At 40.4% G+C, this 9,996-nt stretch overlaps 1 non-coding gene across 1 annotated transcript; it reads right to left on the bottom strand.

The window, feature by feature from the left end:
• Positions 1–879: 879 nt before the first annotated feature.
• Positions 880–983, bottom strand: LOC147498225 (small nucleolar RNA R71). Its single transcript, XR_015197252.1, has one exon. It is a non-coding gene; the product is annotated as a small nucleolar RNA R71 (small nucleolar RNA).
• Between the last annotated feature and the right edge of the window lie 9,013 nt (positions 984–9,996).

Raw genomic sequence — 9,996 nt, 5'->3', positions numbered from 1 at the left:
GCTTCAAAGAGAGCGACCAGCTATCTTCTTGGACTTCGTTTATACATTGAGCCAGCAAACAAAGAGAGCGACCAGCTATCTTATTCTTTTGGAGCTTCGACTTTGCCTTGGCCCAGCCATGCCTAAGATAGAAGCCGCCAACGCTTCTCTCGAAATTCGGGATTTCCACGGTTTGATTTGAACCCGAGTTGTCAAGTTTTTCGGTGTTCTATTCTCTTATATACTGAACACGCATAAACAAAGGCGCTATTCATAAAGCGAAGCAAGGGGGCCTTAATCGGGTATTCCTTTCTTCCACACCTCGCATCTCTGTTAGAGGTTTATACTAGTATATCGAGAATTGTTGGGAGTGTTGCATGTGTAGTTAAGCTCGACTTAGTCTTGCATGAGATTAAGATGCAGTGGTACAAAAACACCCGAGCGTAAATACACAACAACATCAACAATCAAGTCTATCTAGTATACCACACACTACACCTCTAACTACTATCACACACACCATACGATATAATGGGGAAGAAAGAGAGACTCCTCTCGGACTTCTACAAAGCCTTGGCGATAGCCCCAAATCTTGCATCGTTCTAGCAAACCCAGCGGGGGATTTCAGAATCCCTCCAAATATTTTTAATTTGTTACCCGTTTTTCATGGTTTAGACCATGAAAAACCTTACCAGCACATGCGTAGGATTGAACAAGTCCTAACAACATTCCACCATCCCTACGGTTGGTTGAACAAATTAAATTAAGGGTATTCCCTTTCACCTTAGCCGATAAAGGCGTCTTGGTTAACTGCCCAAAGCGCCTAATTACGTGGACTCGTGGGCTAAACTTGTTCAGCTGTTTATGGAACATTTTTACCCACCCCTAAAGACGGATGAGATGCTTTCTAAGATTCATTTCTTTCGACAAAATCCTCATGAAACATTTTCAGAGGCTTGGAATCGTTTCACCGATCTGCTTATAGAGTGTCCACATCATAACTTAGCGAAAGACACGTTAGTTCGTGCCTTTTTCAAAGGACTTCAACATCACCATAAAGAAGTCCTTGACATAATGAACGGGGGTAGTTTCTTAAACAAAGGAGCCTCGGGAGGCTTATAAATTTTTAGAGGACCAAACTAAGCGTAATAATAATTGGGGGTAGTGACGATTACTCCCGCTCCGCTAGTTCTTCTTCCACAGTTAAGGCTACCAGTATGTTTGAGGTTAAATCAGATCCTGAGCTTAAAACTCTAATTGAATCCCTCACAAAAAGGTAGATGCCATTTACGTACAACAAAAGCCAATCCCGTTATGAATGTAAATTCAAATCCATGTAGTTTACATTGGAGTCCCGAGCATCCCCGATCCCAATCGTCCTATTGCCTATGAACAAACTTGTTCCATTAATAGTGAACCTAACGCCCCTTGGAGACAAAATCCCATTTCGGTTGGAGAAATAACCAAAACGTCACACCTCGAGGGTACAATCATCAATATGTTAGGCCAGCAGAGCTTTAACCAAGCTCCACTCGACAAGGGCGAGTGGTCGGGTAATTTTAATAATTATAACAACCAAGTGCAACCTCGACAAGGTCAAGCACAAGGTCAAGGTAATTATAATAATTATAATGCTAATAGAGGTATCGTTCCCAAATAATAACTATCAAAATCCACCAATAAATAATTCACGGAAATAGTTCGGTAACACCACCCGTGACTACTACACCCACACAACCGATCGTCTTGACACCTTTATACAAGTGAGCCAAAACTTTTCCAAACCATGGCTCAATCCAACCAACGGCTTCTACAATCCGTAACTAATTTAACCCAACGGTTGGCTCAAGATAAAGCCCAAACCAAAGGTGTGTTTCGAGTAACGCAATACCTAATCCTAAAACAACAAACCACGACCTTTGAGGTAACGGATAATACTAGTAATGAATTTGAAAATGTAGGTGAGATAAATGCCATCACCACTCTCCGGATTCGGGCAGAGTGGTTTGATAACAAAGTAACTATGCCTATAGTTACCCCCCACCATAGTCCCTACACCGCTATATTTACTAGATCTTGAAATAGAAACTGAAGAGCCTACCAATCGTAGAGGTACCGGTTACAACACAACCAAAGAAACGCAAAAGCTACGGTAAAACATCCGGTGACACCATTGCTAAATATGAAGCGAAACCACCGTTTCCACAAAAATTAGCCATGTTAACTAAGGATACAAATTATGAGGAGATTAGGGATGTTTTTAAGAATCTAACTATAAACCTTCCTTTCCTCGAAGCTATTAAAAGCTACCACATCATGCTAAGTTTCTTAAGGAATTGTGTACTACTAGGCGTAAGACAAATATACCAAAAGGCGCCTTTTTAACGAACAATTCCCAACCTTATCCTCAACATAATGGAATTGTTAAGTACAAGGACCACAATTCGTCCCTCTTGTCTGATGCACCTTAGGAGATTCCTATCGACGACGGCTTTATTAGACACGGGGGCTAGTGTTAACTTACTCCCATTTTATTTGTACGGACAAATAGGTCTAGACAAGATGCAACCCACTAAAATGGCGTTGCAATTAGCTGATCGGTCTATTAAGTATCCTAAGGGTGTAGTCGAAAATGTGTTGGTAAAAGTTCGAGGTTTTCTACTATCCGGCTGATTTTGTAGTCCTCGTCTGAAGTCGCTGACTCTCCCCCGACATTTTAGGCGTCCTTTCCTGCAACCCCCAATGCTCATTAATTGCGTGATGGTTCAATGTCCATGTCTTTTGGCCATCTTGCTGTTGAAGTCAATGTTTTAAAACAAGGACACGTTACCCGATTAGTCTATGGATGGAGAGGTTAGCATGATCGAGAGCTTTGCTTTCGAGATTATTTCAACAACACGTTCCATGATGATCATATGCCCAAAATTCTTTCCTTTGGAAAGTCGGACTCCAACATTTTCATTCCTACACTAGTCGATACACATATTATTGATGAGGGCCGGGATAGATGACTTTCTCAAAAGTGAGGACTACCATAGTAATGTGGATATGACCAATCTAGATGGGGAATTCGATGAGTTTCTTCGAGTAGGTGACAATTCACCCTATCAAGAACTAACTTGCACAACATCCACCTCGATTCCCCTCCTTCCACCCTTTCAAAGGAACCCCGAGTTTGCACTCGATCCTGTTGTTTCTTCTGTGCTCTATAATTTTTTAAATCCTCCTAGCAAACAGATACTTCAGAAGGACAAACTTTGTGACACCTTCATTTTCAGAATTGAGACAGTCCCTACACACACAATGAATGAGTTCGGTGCTAAAACCACAACCTCATTGTGTACAGGCTGTCTTTCTACAACTTATCCATATCCACCATATCCTTCACAACCATTCACTTTTCCACACTTATTTACAAGAACACCCACTCATTCAAAAATGAAAAAGAAGGTGCATGATAGGTTACACAATAAGGTTATCCAACTTCGTTTGGATTCCACTAGGTCGTGGTCGTAGGAAATCTTGGTGTTTCATTGTATTTGGATATGTTTCCTCGATATTTATTTATGGAATGATCCACAACTATTTAGGTTGTTGATATATGATCAACTGCATGTTCATACATATGTTTTAGATAAAGTCTTGAGTATCGACTATAAACGACTCAAATTTCTGTGTTGGTGCATTTCCTTTCATTCCAATATATTGGTGAGTGCACCATTAAGGTAACCGGGCCCTCCTATGGAGTGTGTGGCTGTAAAGTACCGGATCCTAAGTCCACGGTTCACATAGTTCCGTTTTCCACTCTTGCATGTTTTCTCGATTTTTGAGTCATGTCTCTCTATATGGTGTGAATTATGTCTTTATTGCTTATTGTTTTTCCTTCTAAAAAAAAAAATAAATAAAAAAAATAAAATAAAATAAAATAAACATAGTAATCTACGAAGTCTCGGGAATCTGACTTTAAAAGACCCACTGCTAAAAACAAATTTTCTAAAATTCTTGTAAAAAATTTGTTTGGGGGTGGGGTGTTCGTGTTTTCGTACTAAATGTTTTATATCCCATTAGAGTTGCTTAGGCCGTGTTATTGTATTACGATTCGGATTGACATGATCTATTAATTTAGAGTTCATTCGTTCGCATAACTTACGTCATGCACGCACTTCGAGGCATTTTCCACTATCACGTATGTCATCCGAAGTCGGAATAGAGTGTTTTATGGATCATTGGATAGGAAATTCTCTCCTGATCATTTCCATATCTCATTCGCAAAAATCGGACCGGTAATGAAGCGGGAATTTTGATTTGAAATTCGCGAAAGAAAAAAAAAAAAAAAAATCGAAAAATCGAGAATTTCGATTTTGGGCTTAGCCCAACTTCAAGCCCGACCAGCCCATGGAGAGCGCTGCCTTTCGCATTCTCATTCTCAATAACAGTTCATCGCGTTCTTCATCTTCCACCGCCATTACCATCTTCCAAACCTAGAAAAATCAAAATTAAAAAGAAATACCATAAACCCACGCCCAAAATCATATCCCAACCCATTTTTGTTTGCAAACACCAATCAAAACAAACTCCACCAATTTAAAACTCGAAAAACCACCGAAAAATCAAACCAATTGGTGCTGCCGCCACCACTCCACCACCACCACTTTTCTTTAGGTCGGTCAAGTTAAACCACAACTACCACACCCTCTACAAAGCCCAAACCGTAATCAAACTCTAAATGGCTCAACGCCGAATTATTCCTGGCGGGTTTTCAACCATTTCGCTACCGTTTTACGGTGACGAAATGGCTAGTAAAGACTGGAGTAGTCACGGGTACTTTCGACCGAGGACTTCTATCACGAAGACTTGGTCGACGGTTCTATAACACCGGGGGAGTTGGAGGGGAGTAAGATTTTTGTGTTGGTGAGGAAGAAGAGGGAGGGAGTTGACTACGGATCATTTGTTGGTGAGATTCTAGGCATTCCGCCTAGAATCAATCTGATGCCGTTTTTACAGATCCCCGGTTTGACGGGTTGAGCCTTTGATGGGCGTTCGCCATCAATGGGAGCTACAATCCAAACTCCCATTGTGTGCGCCGAGGCTTCTCGAGGACCAACCCATTTTCTGACCCGGTGGATTGGTCGGAATGTCCTAGGCAAGGACAAGGTCGGTGACATCGGTCCGACCTGCCTCCGCGCTGGGTACTCGTGAGGCGAAGTATGATTTCGTATCCCGGAGTTTTTTTGAACATGATCGGGGTTCGGAAGGTCTTTGGCACCTCTCCACATTGCTTATTACTAAGATCATCTTGAAGATGAAGGCAACTCCGACCACGAGAGGATTTACATTACCCTCACAAGAACCCCGCGTATCTATAGGGGAGTGTGTCCAACAAGTCTGGTTGAGGGCCGAGGATAGAGATGAAGAGGATGGTGGAGCTGGGAATGAAGAGGAGGCCGGGGACGCCGGATGATTCGGAGGAGGATGAGGAGGATGGCACTTGCTTTGATCGGATGCCTTCTCGCGGAGGTGTTGGTCGATCTTTGGCGCATGGCTATGCTTCATAGGGGCATCGTTCACTCAACACTCTCTGTCGCAGACCTCCGGACTCGGCAGCGCCATTCATTCATCACAACTTCGAGATCCGCACCCGAGAGGAGGATGAGAGATGGGAGCGAGGGGTGGGCTGAGATGGAAGCCCGGTTTAGGTTTAGTAGATATGCTAGCACGCTTCCCACCTCATACGAACTCTGCCTCGAGGACACAAACTAGGCATGGCGTCGTCCGACGAAGGACGGCTCCTGGACCCGACCTTCGGAGCCCGGAGCCACCACTAGAGATCAGACCTCCGCCACCAATGGGCGAGGTGTTTAGAAGGATGAAGCAATGATAGTCGTGTTATTTTTATGTTATAAGTTGTTGTTTTATTTATTTTTTGTTGTTTTATTATAATGTAATTTTATTTTAAAGTAATTTGAATTACGTAAGTGAAAGGACCTCGAATGAAAATTTTAATATAAGGGGTTATTTTCAGGTTGTGTGCTTGTTTCATATTAATCCCACCTTCCAAACTTGTTTGGGGTGGTTTGATCATTTCACGCTTTTATTTTTATAAAAACCCTAGTGTTAGAATTTCATCATGGAGTAAGGTGAAAATATGGCGATAGGCATATCTATGATTGAGAATCATTGTAGGATGAAATCTAGATTAAATAGGTACATTCACCATCAAATATCCAAATAAGAGATACTGGGTTTGAATTAGAATCCAGGATATGAGTTGTTTCCGTTTTCGAGTTTGGAAATTTTAGGATTTCCGGAAACTGCCGAAATTAGTTTTGGCAACTTTCCGATCCATTCTAGCAACTTTAAGCCTATATAAACTTGATACAATCTATCCTCACAACTCACACTACACCTAAACTCCATCACTCACCCTTCAAACCCGCGATTCCCACGTTTCGACTTCATTTTCGCAATTCTGCAACTCGGATAGGCGGCGCCCATGCCTAGTTGGCCTTCAGCTCCCCTACAATTCTGTCGAAAAATTTGGTCGAAGGCCAAAACAGCTTCAAGTCAAAGCGACCAGCTAAGTTACTGGAAATCAAAATACAAAGAGACTGGCCGACTTCTGGACCAGAAATTTTCCAGTTTTACGCGCGTAGTATCCGCATCATTCGCAGCTATTCCAAAGCGTAATTTTGAGATGACATCTCCAATATTGATACCGGAACAGTCTTTCGAAGATTTGTTCCAAAGCACTACTTACGGTGCTTGGTTTCGCCAAGTTGATCACATATGTTGGTGGGAACCTCTTATGGTAAGACCGGCCGGCTGAACTTTATTCTCCAAAGACTTGCATCTTATTTTTATAATAACTGCATTTTCTTTGAGAGACCGGACGGAGAACAAGTGTTCTCCATCAACATTGACGATGAACCAATGGAGATTACCAGGTTCTTGCTAGCATTTGTTCTTGGACTTGCTATGCCCACGAGATACAAGACCCATGGTGCTATTGGGTCGATAATATGCATGTCTACACTTATGAGTCTTTTGCACGCGAGGCTTATGGGGCGGCATTTTCCAGATTGAGGACCAAGGGGACTATAACGCGTTGCCCTTGGTAGCTTTGTCCATGAACATAGGAACTGTTATGTTTTGGATTATGCTAAACATTTTAGGGAATGGCGTTTTCTTACGTGAATGGCGCCACTTGCGGCGTTTTCCTTGCTTTAGCCAATGGACGCCGATTCTATGACCTTCCCGAAACTTTGATGTCTAGTTTAGCACGAGCCTATACCATGAGGCATAAGTACCTTCTTATGCCTTTCTAATTTCACGTATTATGCTATGTTTCTTTCCTGTTTTTGTACATTTCACGGATTGGATTAAGGTAGACACGGTCGACCCACCAATAGTATTATCCGATCTTTCCGTGCAATGACTTGGCATGGGTGGCGGATACAACCTCACCAGGTTGCACCCTACACCCCATCGGACCAAGTGGCACTTAATAGGTTAGCAACCATAGATGATAAATGGCGTGAAGCCGGCAAATTATCATAGCATGGCGGGGCCGAAGGAACCTCACTTCTTTATAGAAGTAGAGGATGACGAAGATGATACGAATAACAACGTGGAGGTAAAGTTTTAGTTTACGTTGAGTATCGCTTATGTCCCAAGCAATTTAATTATGTTAACCCCATAATGGGTGGAACTCTTATAGAGTTCGTCGGTTTTATTTCCTATATTAGTGCGTTCTAACATTGTTTTGCGGATGTTTACTGCATTTCACGCCAGCTTCAATGGTATTTTTCTTACCCTCTTTATTTACAATGCTTTGAGGACAAAGCATGCTTCTTGTTTGGGGGGGCATAGAATCAGGTGTAATTAAGACATCTGTTAGGATATAGATATATATAATATGCATTTGTTTTCTAGTTAAAATTTCAACAATTTAAAAATATAAATAAATAAGTTTATGCTATACACTTAGGAATATTTGTATTGTTTTCTTTCTCCATGCTCTTAACAATCTAGAAGTCTCACATAGTTGTTGCATCGTAATAATTGTTAGAAACTTAGGTTAATATAGGTAATAATCTTTGCATCTATCTATAAATATATTACACGAGTATCTATGATTGTTAGCAATAAAGTTTCTGAAATCTAGGCTAGAGTACTTATTCTACAAATCCTGTGAGAATATAGCCTAAAAGCCTTATATGAGCCAAACATTTGAGAAATGACACAAGGGAGAAGTAAAATCGGATAGAGAAATCACACGTCCACTTGCTTGATCACTAAACCATATCCTAAGTGAGAATTTAGGCTGCTCTTTGGATCGATATAGCCGAAAATTCAAACCTATGAATTATTTTCCGCTAGTCGCCACTCTGAGGCTTTCATTAGCCCTTCCATACACCACAATTCCTTTACCCTGTTACAAAAACAAAAAAAAAAAAAAAAAAAAAAGAGAATAAATCAACCTACCCAATTTAGAATAAGTCTGAGAATAGAATGAGTGAAGAAAGAAGAAGAGAAAAACCTGTGTAAACAAAAAAAATTGTTACTTGCTTCAGAAAATAAAGAAAAGAAGTTTCCATCCAAAGAAAAGAAAAATAGAAATAAAATAAAAACTCCAAAAAAAAAATAGAATAAAAAGGAGTCAAAAGCCAAAGAAAAAGAAAAAAAAAAAAAAAAATATGGCTAAGGATGGAAACAAAGTGTAGAAGCAAAAGAAAATAACAAGGTTTACTCTAAGTTACATAATACGAAGACTCTATTATCTCAGACTTGTCCTTTTGAATATCCATTTCCTTCCTTCTTAAACCATCTCCTAATCCCTGTAACACCTAATAAAGACCTCTAGCTCAATTAGGAATAGGTTAGTGTGATAGTAAGTGGCAGATGTGTTTGATTGACCCCGGCTTCCTTGTTGTCATGGAGATTGTAAGGTAAAGTGTGCCCACTGTACACTGGAGTAACGAAACTTGAGTGAAAAATCAGAGTGTTGTTTCTTGACTATTATTGTGAGAACCTACTTAAGGACGCTATTCCGAGTTCTCAGAAACAAACCTGCTAAACATTTGATAGTACTACTCATTGTATATATGTGTATTGTAGATGATTGATTATTATGCATATATTAACTTAGGGCTTTGACTGGTTATTCTTATGTAATTGCTAGAGAGATGTATAGATAGTTGAGCATGAATAAGGAAACAATAGTTTTATTTTCTTAGTCGTTGTAGTATAGATGAAGTTTGTGAGTACCTTCAATTTGGAAAACTCTCACGAGGCTATAACTTCGTCCACTAGGGAATTCCTAGTGGTTTAAGGCCTTGTGCATATGGTCAATGCAATCGCATTCAATAAACGAGATTAGGTAGAACTCCATTTTGGTCACTTATTCTAATTTCTCATCTTTTAGCGAGGACAAGCAAAATGCTTTGTTTAAGGGGTGGTTTGATAAGAGCCCAAAACTGTAGTTTTAACCCCTTAATAATCATCTTGTTAGACCAATTATGTGAATAATAAGTAAGAGTTAACACCGATTCGCGTTTTTATGCATTTCGGGCTTCAAAGTCCATTATGTGCAGAAATGTACCACTTTAGCGAGATAAAGGAGCAAAAGTCAGAGAACTTCCGAAGCCGTATCTTTGGACTCAGACCTCGAATTGGGCATACCTTATGTCAAAACGACCGCTCGGAAAGAGCTTTGCAATGGTCCAAGACTTGACCCAATCAGAGGAGCAGAAGTGGACGAAAAGTCTGTGGAAGTCAACTGCAGCTGAAGAGGCCTTTTGAATTTGAAGAATGGGGTTTTGGGCCCGATTCTCCGCCCAAAACATGGCTCAAGCCCATGCACGAATTTTGGATCTGAATGTATAAGAAGAAAAAAGCTTAAGTCTTTGTTAATGGTAGATAAAATAGTAGAAATTAGGTAGATAGCTTAGAATAGAAAGTATCCATTAAAATAGCTTCTAGATCTAGATTTAATTGTTTTCTTTAATTAGTTTCAAA

The sequence above is a fragment of the Coptis chinensis genome, chromosome 5 (assembly GCF_015680905.1).
Source record: "Coptis chinensis isolate HL-2020 chromosome 5, ASM1568090v1, whole genome shotgun sequence".
In the NCBI taxonomy this organism is placed as follows: domain Eukaryota; kingdom Viridiplantae; phylum Streptophyta; class Magnoliopsida; order Ranunculales; family Ranunculaceae; genus Coptis; species Coptis chinensis.
The sequence above is the reverse complement of the archived record's forward strand: the minus strand, read 5'-3'. Positions and strand labels throughout refer to the sequence as shown.